Raw genomic sequence first — 12,242 nt, 5'->3', positions numbered from 1 at the left:
CGCAAATATGGTTGAGCTTTTCCAGGAGTATATGACTTATCCAGGGCCAGTGTGAGGGAGTTGTACCGGAGTGATGAACGATCCAGATCAGACGAGATGGTCTGGACTTGGCGCTTCAGAAGCTTTGGCCCAGGCAGAATCAGGAATTTCGTGAAGGGGCATGTTCTTTGCCTCGATTTTCAGTCGGTCTATTGCTTGTTCCAACTTGAAGTGCCAAGGGGAACCCGCTGCCCTGAAAATAAATTTTAGGAAATATTTAAGATTTGTTTCAGGGGCTTTCAGTACTCTGATGTAATATTTTATTAGGTTACCCGGTAGTGCCAAGTCCGGTCTGTTCAATCCTATTTCCAGCCTTAGCCTGGTGTTCCTTGCTTGTCTAGGAGCTTGTAGCACGGTCTTGTAAGCTTTTATCTGGGCCGCATTGATGACTTTCTCAAGTGCTCCTGGGAAGGCTGAGTGACCGTAAGTGATTGCGAGAATTAGTTTTGCCCTAAGTACAGTCAGCATGGGGTCTATAGATGGACTTAGTAGGCGATGGCTCAGACGTCTGAGAGACAGGATTATTTTGTTGATTCTCTGTGTTAACTCCTTTATGTGTTTAGCTGCTGTGGCCCTCTCCGACACCCATATCCCCAGATAATTGTAGGATGTAGCTGTCGTGATTCGGTGCTCACCCAAATACCATGTTGCTTGTCTTTTGTGAGGGTATTTACCAAAGATTACTATCTTGGTCTTGCTCTCATTGATCTGTAGGCTATTTTCCTTGTTGTATACTGCAAGACTATTTAATGCTCTTTGGAGCCCCACCCTAGTGTGGTCCATGACCACTGTATCGTCCGCATACTGGAGAGTTCCCAAAGCCAACTTCCCCTATTTTGGAGACTAGGCTGGCGTCTTTCAGGGCTGGCCCCAAGTCTGCAGTATGCAAGTTGAATAATAGGGGGGCCAAAACGCATCCCTGCTTTAGTCCGGTGTTAGTTTCGATTCTTGGTGTTATGATTGTTGGACTTAGTTTGACCTGGACCCATGTCCCTTCGTAGAGGGCTTTTTTTGCTTTTAGCAGGGTTTCCGGGATCCCCCAAGAATCGAGTTTTACCCATAACCCTCTTAGATTGACTCGATCAAAGGCCGTGGAGTAGTCTATGAAGCAGCAAAACAAGGGCAGCTTATTACTCAATACGGCTTGCTTCTAGAGGTGAGAGAGTGGTAAGATGTTGTCCATGGTGGAATTATTAGCCCTGAAGCCAGTCTGAAAGGGCGGGAGGATACGTTTCTTGTCCGCCCAAGCCTCTAGGTCCCTTAGTAATAGGCGAGCATAAACCATGGCTTCTATGTCAAGCAGGGCTATGAGCCTATAATTAGCAGGGTTTGAATGGTCTCCCTTCTAGTGTATTGGAAATAAGACCGAGCCTTTCCAGGATGTTGGTAAAATTGCTGTGAAGAATGAATGATTGTATAGTGGGGTAAGTATAGATGCAAAAAAGGCAGGAGCGTCTTTGAAGACTTGGGCGGGAATACCATTTGGGCCAGGGGCCCCATCTGTTCTTATCGCCCTAATGTAACATACAGTCTCCTCCACTGTATAAGTGACGGGCTGACTGGGCACTGAAATTTCTTTCTGCGCACTTTGAGGTTTAATGGTTACAGCTGCCACCTGCGACCACTTTGAGCTGAGAAAGACCAACTTGTTTGCTACACTAGTATACAGACCCTTCACGTATTGTTCCCACACGTTGCCTGCAATACTATTTTCTTTGCGCTGGCTTCCAGTGCTCAGACTATTGATATATCGCCATAGCTTGTTGTTGCCTTTTTCTTTAATTAGTGAGAACACTTTAAGCCAGTTCTTTTCTGTCCGCTGTCATTTCAACTCCGAGACTTTCTTCTTCTAAGTAGCTCGCAAGGCAGGGATGGAGGTCATCTGTGACGAGTAGATACCTTTCTTTTTTACCTTAATTGCCTTATTAAGGGCTCGTTTACTTTGTGTCCGGCACCTCGGTTTTTCTTTGTTGCGGCAAGGATTAATTTGAGTGTGGGCTGCATCTCGATCGGCTGGTGTTACCCAAGTTCTCCTGTAAATCCGTTATCAGTGTTTCCCAAAAATGTGTGATGTTCTTTATATCTTGTGTCTTTAGTTCCACCTCCCTTTTGGCTACATACTCCAACAGGCTATGACTAAAGTCGGCCGTCCATTTAATTCTTTTGAGGGCTAGATGACGTTCATCGCCTGTGGTTGCTCCTATTGTTTCCTGGGCTTCATCCTGTTCCCGGGCCAGCTTAAAGGAGGCACAGAGAGGCCTGTGGTTGCTTTCGTCTCTGTCATCCACAGTAAAGTCACATAGTTTGTGTGCCTGCCCTTCATTGATGAAAATATAGTCTATGGTACAAACATTCCTGAAGGTCGACTTAGGGATCCATGAGGGACGGTTGATTTTTTGTATACCATGAGTGGATTGTAGGTTAAAGTTTGTGAGGAGTGAGATCAATGGGCCCGACTTCTTCCCATTACTGGGAGCAACAGGGATCTGATACAGACCTCTTGTGTTGAAGTTTCCCGCAACTATCACATTATGATGCTCAAATCTGATGAGTATGTCTTCCATGATGCTGGTGAAGGATACCATGGCCTGTTGCGTTTGAAGTTTAGTTGGGTTAATGTAACAATTAATTAGTAGCAGGGGATGTGGCTGTTGTCCCTTTTTCAGCCCCTCGATCATAATGGCTTAAAGGTCAGATGACTCTACTGTTATTTCTTTGATTATAAATTTGCAAGCGTGAGTTAAAAAAATGGATAAACCCCCAGACGGGCGTCCAAAGATGGTCCTTTTGGTCGCTGGTATGTGATGTTCATAGAAGCCTCCAATTGGGGTGGTTAACTTGACCCAGGTCTCCTGAAAGCACAATATGTCCTCCTTTGCAAGATAGTCTAATGTGGCCTTGTCTCTAAAGATGTTACTTAACCCAGCAATATTCCATGAGATAAAGGTTAGCTTGCGGTCTTGGCCACTAATTAGGGTTGAACATCCTCTGTTTTCATTGCTATGTATTTGATTAAGGACCCTGTCGCCATATGTCCTCCGTGTGGGCCAGCACTTGCTGGAGCGGCTGCACTCTTCGCTACGTGTCTCTGTGCGAGATATTGATTTTTAGCGGGGTTTTTAGTCTCCCTGGATTTCTCTCTCCCACCAAGGCTTTTATTCATTGTACCTTTGAGGATTGATGTAGGTTCTGGCTGATCGTAATTGGACATAAGAACGTGTGGATATTTTGGCACACTGAGGGTGGTTTCTTCAATACCCCGTTCTGCAAGATGTGAAGCTTCGCTGAGGACGGCATGTTGGGCCTGCTGTTGTACGAATCCAACCAGAGTGGAGTCACCATGAGTGTCCCTCTCCAGACTTCTAAACTTTACCCACTCTATATTATCTGTGGTGATCTGTGCCAAGGATTCAATATGGCCAAAGAGGCAGACAATTTTGGACCTGTTCAGAATGTCGTAAGAGCCTTTGGCTGTATATCTGGGAGTGAGCATCACCTCATGTATTGCTGATTGATTATTATGCTTGAAGGTGCGCAGTGTCTGTCCGTCTTCCCAGCCGGTGTACCTCTGAAAATTCAGGTTTAGTTTATGGACGTCTCCTGCCCGATGTCTTCCTATCGCCCCGTTTGGCGATCCCGCCTCTATTTGTTCTTCTTGCTGCTAGTTGCATTTGGGATATTTTACAGTCCTGTGTTGGTGCTCCCAGCCTGGGGAGCCATAGGCCCTGGATTGTGTGCAGGCAGCCTCCTGTAATGTGCACCGCCGAACTTCCTCATCATGGGTCTTAACTAATGTTTGGCCAACTATTTGTGGGCCCTCCCAATGGGTATTCTGTTGACTTCGATGTTCCCCTGACACGAAATGTTCTTCCCTTGTCGTCTTGGCCTTGGTTACCTGTTTGAAGTTGAAAATGGGGAAAAGTGGCTTCGAGCTGTTTTTTGTTCTCTGTGGCACCAGAAGTTGGTATTGCTAGTAATATTGGTCTTCTTTTAGCTTTGGATTTCTTCAGTTGTTTCTTCACCTTTTTCTTTGCCCTCCTTGACAGTGGGGCTTCTGCCCCTGCCACTACTCCATCCCCCTTCTCTGCCGGGGAAGCATCACCCTGTGAAACATCGATAGTTGTGGCAAGTGGTAGGGCCTTGAGGTCCCTGTTCCCTTGTGCTGTTCTTATTGTTTGGCCCAGCCGGCGGCTTCTTGGATACACGGCTATCTGCTGAGAGATAGTTGGTAATTTCTGGTGGCGCCGTCTTCACAGCTGATGCCTTTGGGATTATTTGTTCTAATGGGAACATCTCCCTCTGACCCTTGGCTGGTGCCAGCATGTCCTTTAGTACTTCTGGTAGCCCTGACCATTTTTCTATAATGGCAGCACAGGAGCTAGTGTATGCAGCGTTGGCTTTATGGACTTCAAGTGACGCCTCTAGATTTGCCAGCTTGTCATCTTGGCGCACCAGGTGCTGAGCCAGTGACTGTAGTAAATCAATTTGTACTTACATCTTTGTTGACTGCCATAGCAACGCCCTAGCCATTGTGTCCTGTACTTCTCTTATTGCGCACAGATTTAACTCTTTGAGAGTAGCCTCTTCCATTGTATCTTGCTGATCTGCTAGGCCCATCGGGCTCCAACCCTCTGTTTGGAGTGTTCTCAAGTCAGCGGTTCTTTCAGGATTTATTGGTGTTGCATCCAGTGTTTTTTCAATGGTCTGTTCTAGTTTTTGCAGGAAGGAGGTAGTTAAGACATCCGTTCCTGGGGGAGTAGTCTTCTGATTTACCCAGGGTGTCGCTGTTGGAGCAGTTCCCTTACATGTGCTCATTGGGGGGTTAGCCATGACCATCTCCTTATGCTCATCGTCCTCCTCCTCTGCTGTTTTCTGTGGGGTGTCAGGCTCACAGGAATGGTGCCCGCTCTGACCCTTGTTGTTCTTTGGGGTCCCCGAAACCGGTCCTATGATGCTTGTTTCCGTTCCACGGAGGACCTGGCTTGGCAGTTCAGGCTCGACTGTTCCCATGAGGCACAGGGTCAAGACTGATTTGCATATGGCCAGGTCTAAACTGGGGTGGCATGGTGAGCAAAAGAATGATGGATTTAACACAGATCTCTTGACTGGGGGTGAATGTTTTGATTTGTTCTGCATTCCGTCCATCAATTGTGTGTCTTTTGCTTTCTCGCCGTAAGTGCGCCAGGTATGCCCAGACGTGGGTCCTGGGCTCACTGTGCCACTGGAATCAAGCTATCCTGGCTGAAGAGGGCTGAAACCCAGAAACCGGTCCTAGGATGTGTGTTTCCGGTCCACGGAGGACCTGGCTTGGCAGTTTGGGCTGGACTGCTCCCATGAGGCACAGGGTCAAGACTGATTTGCACATGGCCAGGTCTAAACTGGGGTGGCATGGTGAGCAAAAGAATGATGGATTTAACCCACATCTCTTGACTGGGGGTGAATGTTTTGATTTGTTCTGCATGCTGTCCATCAATTGTGTGTATTTTGCTTTCTCGCCGTAAGTGCGCCAGGTATGTCCAGACATGGGACCTGGGCTCACTGTGCCACTGGAATCAAGCTATCCTGGCTGAAGAGGGGTGAAACCCCAAAACTGGTCCTAGGATGCTTGTTTCCGGTCCACGGAGGACCTGGCTTGGCAGTTCGGGCTGGACTGTTCCCATGAGGCACAGGGTCAAGACTGATTTGCATATTGCCAGGTCCAAACTGGGGTGGCATGGTGAGCAAAAGAATGATGGATTTAACCCAGATCTCTTGACTGGGGGTGAATGTTTTGATTTGTTCTGCATTCCGTCCATCAATTGTGTGTCTTTTCCAAATTCAGGGGACACCACACATCTAGAAACGAAAAACAGCAATGGTTCTCAAAAGTGTAGCAACTCACAGACAGCAAGGGGGCAACACAACCATTAGGTAATGATGGTGAAGAGGCTAAACCAGAATGATTTCAGTCACTTATGGGAAGTAAACATTGAAGGGCAAGAAATGTCCTATGCTTAAACCAGTTGCACAGGGTTCTTTTTTCAATTATTTACTGAGTTTTGTGATGTGACGAAAGTGTACATATTTAAATACGTGTCATTATGTTACAAACAGTACCTAAGAAAAGACCAGGCTCAAATATAACACTGTTGTCCTCGATCAACCATCGTGTTCAAACCCAGTTAGTCACTGTAAACATGACATGCAATGTAAAGAAGGGTTGACTACGCTTGTCAACTATATCTAAGGTTTGCAGGTGGTTATGCTCCCTGGAGAGTCTTTTCTGTAACTGGGTGGTGGAAAGGTTGGAAGGCAAGTAAGCAATTAGTGGAAGTTATGCTGGCTCGTTTAGAGTTATCTGCCTATTAGTAAAATTACCTTCTTGGGTATGAGCTATCAGATGTGGGATGTGCTCCCTCTTCCTTATTTTCCATCCTTGTCAATCCAAGGTCTGCCCACCCACATGTATTCTGGCCTTGTGCCTGATGGGAGATAGTTTATGAATTAATGGGTGCACTTCTAGGTGACTGTGAGCTATATTTAAAATGGCAAATGATGATCTGAGCATCGGTGTGCCTATACTTGAAGGTAGCGTGTTATACTCACGTCAGTTTGCAATATTTGGGCACCAAAGAATGGTTTGTTTGATTGGCATCCCAAGTGTTGGTTGTTAGAAATGGGGATGTCTAGTTGGCAAAGGTAAGTACTTTCGTCCAAATAGTCAGGGTAAGGGGCATGGAAACTTAGATAACCCCTGCTCAGCCTCTTGGTAGCTTGTCATGAGCAGACAGGCTTATCCCAAAGGCAATGTGTAAAGTATTTGTACTCAAGACACACAGTAACACCACAAATGGACACCACACCAGTTCAGGAAAAATAAATTATCTTTATCTAAACTCAACAAGACAAAAACTACCAAAATCCAACATACATGTAATAAGGAACATGACTTTAAAAAGGTTTCAAGCAACTTTGTCCATAGGAAGCTATGGATGCGTGATTTTACACAAAGTACCTGTAGATGTGACAAAACTCACAAAGCGAAACAGCCACAGAGAAAGGAAGTGTCGAGAAACAAAGGGATGTGCCAGTTCCTGAGTCCTTGGGGAGGCAATACAACAGTTCTGCTGCAAGCAGGAGAAGTGATGCGTCGAATCCGGACTGTAGGGGGAAGTTATGCGTGAATTCCAATACGGTTCTGGTAAGTGGGTGATGCATCGGAAAAACTTGCCACACAGGTGTGATGCATGTAAAACTGGGATGTGCTGGCGATTTCTTCAGCCTCGATCCCACGATGTGTTGGTTCTTGCATTTGCAGGTGCTACGTCGTCTTTGCAGGGGTACAGCGCAGGTGAGAAGAGATTCTTCCTGCACTGAACTACTGCGTCGGAGAAACAACTGCAAGAAGGGCCTACGTCGATTTCTTCACTTTCTTCAGGTTCTTCCAGCTCCCAACAGCAGTAAAATCTCCAGAAGCCCAAAACTGGAACAGGCACCTCAAGGCAGGTCAGAACTCTCAGCAGTAGAGTAAAAGGGAACTGGGGGTGAAGTCTTTGTGTCCTTGAGACTTCACAAAAGGAGGCCAGCACACACAGGCCCTTGGAGATTCTTCTTCAAGCAATTTCACAGCAAAGCTCCAGTCTATGTCATTTCCTTAGCAGAAACACCATCTGCAGGCCAACCCCATAAAGCACACAGCAAAGGGGCAGTACTCCTCCTCACAGCTCTCCAGCTCTTCTCCTTGGCAAAGGATCCTCTTGAGTCTAGAAGCGATCTAAAGTTCTGGGGTTTAAGGTCTACTACTTATACCCCATTTTGTCTTTATTCTCTTTGTGGCAGGGTCTCTGACCCCAGTCCAAACCAGTTCTGTTCTCACTGGTGCTGTACCAGAGGTAGAGAGAACATTGTGCAAGGAAGATAGACCTTATTCAGGTGCAAGCAAAAGTCCTCCCACTTCTCTAAATGCAGCCAGGCCCCATTCAGCTTAACTCCGAGTCATCCAGGAAGGGCCAGGCACATATCAATCCCCCCAGTGGCTGTCTACAGTGAATGCACATCCCCAGCCCCTGTCACTCTAAAACCAGACAGTCAATCCACAAACAGGCATAGGCGCACAGACTGGATAAACAAGAAAATGACTACTTTATAAAAGTGGCATTTTCCGACACACAATTTAAAAAACATCTTTACTAAAAGATGTGCTATTACATTCTGAGTTCAGAGAGCCTAAACCTTATTTCTCTAATTTGTCCCAATGGGAATTTATACTTGTAAGATGTTACAAAGTATCTTCCAGTCTATCCTATGGGACAGATAGTCTTTCAATAGTGAAAAAAATTGATAGTTTTTTAACTATCAGGACAAGTCACACACACCAGTTTATGTCCTACCTTTCACATACACTGCACCCGGTCGATGGGGGTACCTTGGACCTACCAAAGGGGTGCCTTACATGTAAGAAAAGGGAAGGTTAGGACACGGCAAGTGGGTGCACTTGCCAGGTCGACATGGCAGTTCAAGACTGTGCACTGACACTGTAGTGGCAGGTTTGATATACCTTTTCAGGGTTACTCATGTGGGTGGCACAATCATTGTTGCAGGCCCACTAGTAGGATTTGATTTACAGGCCCTGGCACACTCAGTGCACTTTACTAGGGACTTACCAGTAAATCAAATATGCCAGTCAAGTAGAACCAATTGTAGCAAACATTTACACAGTGAACACTTAAGATTTGTCACTGATCATCAGTGGCAAAGTGCCAAAAGCATCTAAGCCTGGAAAAACGATATACAGCACAGCATCAAAAATGCAAGAGGTGGGGGCAGAAGTCAGGGGAAACCACTCCAAAGATGCCAAGTCTAACAGTGGTTCACATGAGCCTGGTTGGAAGCAGGTCATTTGACATCATTGCTGTGCTCTGTGCCAGATGATATGTTTATATGTGTGGTAGGAGGAGGCTTCCAGAAGTAGCATGTGCTATTCATTTCTGGGGATTTAGTCTTAATGTTCTCCCTTTGCAGCTGTATGATTTGATGCCTTAATAAATCTGAATTAATCCTGACTCTTTAACCAATAAAAGGAGCATCCCTAAGATATAGTCAAATCTTGGTGCTATTGTGACTGTCACTGTCTGTACTCTTTCCAACAAAGATAGGTTAAGGCTTACCTAGCATGCAAAGTCATTCCTAGCTTTGGATATGAGATATTGTCTTGCACCACTCTCTCTAAGCTTTTAATAATATGATTCTCTAGTGTTTAAGATCTCTATGTGTCGATTGCACTGGGTGTGTACCTAGGCAAACTTTTGTGGTGACTAGTGACATAAGCAATGCTGCGCATATGGTGCTGTTGAAACTATATCTGGGAAATATTGAAAAGGATAGAATTGGAGTCATCATGGCAGCCAATGGTGACTCCAGCCTGGACTGGGCTAGCAGTATAACAAGTGCATAAAGGCACCTGCCTCTAATTGGTATATGGCAGCTAATACGAGTTTTAAGGCCAATGGAATAAAATAGTGCAGTAATCCCTGTCTGGTGCCACACCTTATTAAAGCCATTGTACCTTGAATATGTCTTGGTAAGATGTTTTGAAAGGATTATTATATCTACATTGCTCAGGGATATTGGATGGTAGTTGGTGCAGTGAGTTTTATTTTGCCTTCTTTGTATCTGAGACATATGAGGGCCTCACTAGAGATAGGGTGTACATTTCCAGTTTATTATCCCTCTTTTATTGCTATGTATAACAAAGGTACCAACAGTACTTTGCCTATCTTATTAAATTCACTAATGAAGCAATCCTGTCTTAGTGATTTACTTGTTGGGAGAGCAGCTGTTGCCTGTGGTATTTCTTCTTTATTGATCACGCCATCTAAAAAAGCATTTCAGAGCTGTACAGAATTTCATTCTCAGTGGCAAACTTCTTAACTATGTCTAAGAAATTAATCAGAGGACTGCCACTTTACAGGTCTGTGATTCTCTTTGACACAAATGTGTCATCAATAGCCAATTGGCTTTCACTCATGTTCATATTGCATCTGCTGCAAATTTGCATGCAGTTGCTATGCCCCATCTGTGACGAAGTTGTTGTTTCAGGTGGGAGATTTGTCCAATAATATAGCTGTGTAAAATCTCTGACGTGTGTCTCCAGTCTTGGTTGTTCAGTTTTAGATTTAAGTTTGCCAAGGAGAGTCTCTCATTATGAGCCCTCTCCAAGTCACCTTGCCATCTGCCTATAACATCGGTTAGGATCGCATGAATTCTTTGTTTTCAGGCACATATGTTTGTATATGGGAATGCAGCAGTTTCTTGTCTTGAGAGTTCCTATATGCAGTCTTACTCATTTGTCCTCAAGCCTCACAAGTCCCAATCCCAATGCTATGTGTTCCAGCGAGTGAGTGGTAATTCCCTTCTCAAGAATGTTAGAGTGGGAGATATTAACCAGGGGCCTTGCACTAAGAAATAATCTATTTCTGATGCTAGAATAGGGGCAAAGGAAGGAGTATTCTTTTAATAGGTGAAGTAAATGCAAGATGTCAGTAAGATTGTGGTGAGTCATGAAGTAATGTAGCACTGCCCTGTCTTTCCTGTTACATGTGTGAGGCCATGCAGATTTGTCCAAAATGGCAACTTGCACGAAATTCTAATCACCTTAGACCACAATAGGTGTGTGGCCGAATTCAGTCAGCATCCTTGATGAGACAGAGAAATAATATGCTTGTGAATATTTGTACCAATTGTCAGAGTCCTCTCCCTCAAGATCTGTCCTGAGTTTTGATATTCTTGTGGGTCAGGGTTTTTCAGAACATTATGGTGAAACCACACTTTGTGATGCAGGTTTTGGAGTCAATAGAGGCTACATACGTGTTAATGATGTGGCACAGGTGTAGCTACTACTTATTTCTGAAGCAAACTATTCACACTTTAGCTTCAGGGATTCCTCAAATTATAATTGTATAACTTGTAGTAGGACTATGCTAATGTGCTTGGTGTGCTTGGTCTGAAGGTATGTCTTGCACTTGACGTAAAGAGATATTCTTATATATGTAATGGCAGCATCTGGCTTGCATGGACCTTAGCAAGGTAATATCAGACTAAATATTGCAGTTCCAGATGGCTTTGTGCTGTGCCGCTCTGTAGGTATGGTTGTACGCCTGGTGGAGCCAAGGTGTCAAGAGTGATGTGTGGGTATGTTTCAAATGCCTCCCTTCAATGAAGACCTCTACTTGATTCAACTGTTTGGTACAGTTAACCTCTTTCTGAAGATCTGCATGGTGTTCTAGTGGTTTTGCCCGCAATTTGGTGCTGGCATTACAGATGCTATGGTGAGACAACCTACTCCCCTAACATTGCCAGATCAGCTTTGACGGCAGTCTCCATTGATTCATTGTTCAGTCCCGTCATAATGTTTTTGGATTCTGAGGGGCTCATTTATGAGCCCCAGCGTCACTTTTGCGCCGCCGGTGCGTCACTTTTTGTGACGCACCAGTGGCATAAAACATGTGCCATGTTGCGCCATATTTACAAAGTGACGCATCTAGGTAGATGCGTCACTTTGTAAACCCCTGCGCCACATTATACCTGCGCCAGGTATAATGTATGCAAGGGGGGCGTTTTGACGCAACAAAGGGTCGTAGAAGTGACGCAGTGAAATCTACGAGATTTCACTGCGCCACTTCTAGTGTGCAAATGCGTCAATTTCTTGCGCCTGCCTCACAGCAGGCGTAAGACTGACGCAGGCCCTTTCACATGGGGCTTGCCCCATGTGAAAGGACACATTGCTGGAGTTGCGTCACTTTTGTGACACACTCCAGCGATGCGTCACTTTTGCGCCTACAGATATGTCAGAAATACTGACGTATCTGTGACTCCTTGCGACATGATGCGTCATACTGTAAATATGACGCATCACTGGAGTCGCAGGAAGGGTGCAGTGAAAAGTGGCGCATCACTGTTTTCACGCAGTGATGCGTCACTTTTCATAAATGAGGCCCACAGTGTTTAGTGGTTTTTCCATCAGTTATTGCCGCAGTCTGAGGGCATAGTTCTAGGAATGTCTCAATCTGAATGTTTCTTTCTGTGAAAAGTCTGCATGGATGGGGTATTTGCCTAAAGTGAACCTCAGAAGTATTAAGTGCTTATGTTGACTGTAAGAAATCAGATTATTATTTGAGGCAGATGACAACCTACCTTAAGGCATAATCACAACCTTTGTCAGGGTG

The 12,242-nt window shown here is 45.1% G+C and overlaps 1 protein-coding gene across 2 annotated transcripts in view; it reads right to left on the bottom strand.

The window, feature by feature from the left end:
- The window catches only part of SGCZ (sarcoglycan zeta), a 4,297,431-nt gene that overhangs the window by 719,219 nt on the left and 3,565,970 nt on the right, over positions 1-12,242 (bottom strand). The gene's annotated exons all lie outside the window — the stretch shown is intronic.

Source organism: Triturus cristatus, chromosome 2_2 (assembly GCF_964204655.1).
Source record: "Triturus cristatus chromosome 2_2, aTriCri1.1, whole genome shotgun sequence".
NCBI lineage: Eukaryota > Metazoa > Chordata > Amphibia > Caudata > Salamandridae > Triturus > Triturus cristatus.
Note: the sequence above shows the minus strand (reverse complement) of the source record. Positions and strands in the feature narration are given on the sequence as shown.